At 41.2% G+C, this 1,971-nt stretch overlaps 1 pseudogene across 1 annotated transcript; it reads right to left on the reverse strand.

The window, feature by feature from the left end:
* Nucleotides 1-747: 747 nt before the first annotated feature.
* On the reverse strand, nt 748-1,306 carry LOC108314519 (annotated as a pseudogene). Its single transcript, XR_001829508.2, has one exon. The product of XR_001829508.2 is annotated as a 60S ribosomal protein L21-like (transcript).
* Nucleotides 1,307-1,971: the final 665 nt, after the last annotated feature.

Genomic DNA, 1,971 nt, shown 5'->3' on the forward strand with positions numbered 1-1,971 from the left:
GCTGGAGCTGCCTCATACCAGCTCACAAAAGCTGATTGTGCTTTTCCCAATGTTGTGTTTGTGAAGTGACTTCATGTTGCTAGCTTGAAATTGGCCTGGCTGAAAGTATTTACACCTTGGAAGTCAGCAAATGCTATAGCTCAGGGCTCCCTATGCCTCCCCCAACTCTTTGACCTGGAGAGCTAGACGCCATTGACTTGCACCTATTCATTTGGACTGGGATTCCTGCCTTTTGGGATATCCGCTCTGTTTTTCTAGGGACTGCCATCTCATGTTCGGGGGGATGAATGTGGTTGTCTTAGGAGCATTCTGGATGCCTTGTTTTGCAGACCTTTATTGACATCTGCCTGAACTCTGCAGGTTTGGAGAGTGAACCATGTACCCCTTGGGTTTCCCTTCATTCAAAGGAAGCTGGGGGATTTTTGCTCATTTCTACTTCGCATTACAATCTCTTTTTTTCTCGTACAAGGGAAGCGTTACTTATGTACTGGCTTTCAGCAAATGACCTCCCTGCATAAGCATTTTGGGCTTATTTCCGGTGTCTTCCAATGTTAGGGGACCTTCAGCATCCCTCTCCGTGTTTTGACGTTGACAGATGTGTGTTGGTGCGTTCTTGTGGTGGTTTCAGTCCTGTTGAAAGCTTGGCGGTTGTGCCCACTTGTAATCTCCAGAGTCTGGTAGTATAGGGCATGTCTTGAAACATGCTGACAAGGTGGTGGCAATTAATTAACAATTCTTTTTTTTTACAGTCCAGAGGTCTTTTATTTTTTTTTTTAACACCTATTATGCCATGAATTCATAGGGAATAGGTTCCAGCAGCTCAGGCTCCTTCCCATTGGTCCTCACAAAGTGTGCTTCTCTCAGTGGAGCAGGCTGGCACTTCAGTTGGACCCAGGTACCTTTCTCTTTGGCTTCTTTCTTTTTCTGATCATTTTCCTTCACACGTTTTAGGAAGCTATCTCGACTCTTAGAGTGCTTGATGTGCTCAATACGCACATTAATTCTCTTGGCAAGAATCTTGCCCTTAACTTGTTTGTTTACAACAATGCCAACAATGCCAACAGCATGCTGGGTAACATTACAATGTTACAAAACTCTTCCAGTTTTGCCATGATAACATTTGTGGGGCATTCCTTTTGGAACAGTACCCATTCCCTTGATGTCCACAATATCACCTTTCTTATAGATTCGCATATATGTGGCCAAAGGAACAACTCCATGTTTTCTGAAAGGCCTAGAGAACCTGTATCGAGTGCCTCTCCTCTTTCCCTTTGTGTTTGTCATTTTGGCGAATTACTGGAAGATGGCTGTTCCGGCCGAAAGGAAGCAATAATTTTTCTTAATAAAAGAACACTCTCTCTCCTTACAAACCGAGATTCTTGTACACTAAATATTCAGTGAAAACCTCAGGCTTGCTTTTGCACTTGGCATCTTATTGTGCCACCTGTGCCTTTTGAATGTCTAGAATTGTTTGCTCTTCTCTTTTTTAAAGGAATTTCAAGAAAAGTTTTGATTGAGAACTTCCATACGGAGGACTATTTAAAATATGAAAAAGTCGCATTTTTTTCTTTTATGTCAGTAATTGGTGAATTGTTTCTTTGTGGGTGCTAAGAATGTGTATTCCAACTTTGTTTCAGTCAGCCTGCTCTGTTAGAACCAGTGTTTTTCTCGCATGGATTGCAAGCGTGTTTGAGACATAATTAATTGCTCTTATCAGTTAGGTTTTCAGTAAAGTCTCATTAATTAAGTGTGTGATTATTGTCTAACATTCCCTATATAGAAAAAGTTTGTTAAAATACATTTTTAAAAAAATGGAAATTGACCAATATATAGCTGAATTTACAAATCTCAGATACTAATGTAGCACTGAAAGAATGACAGATGATCAGCTTAGAAAATGAAGCCACTCTCGAGTGTGGTAACTGGGTACAAAAGGGCTCTCTAGTTGGAGGAGTAGCAGGGCTCAGGCAT

The sequence above is a fragment of the Cebus imitator genome, unplaced genomic scaffold, assembly GCF_001604975.1.
Source record: "Cebus imitator isolate Cc_AM_T3 unplaced genomic scaffold, Cebus_imitator-1.0 Scaffold8, whole genome shotgun sequence".
NCBI lineage: Eukaryota > Metazoa > Chordata > Mammalia > Primates > Cebidae > Cebus > Cebus imitator.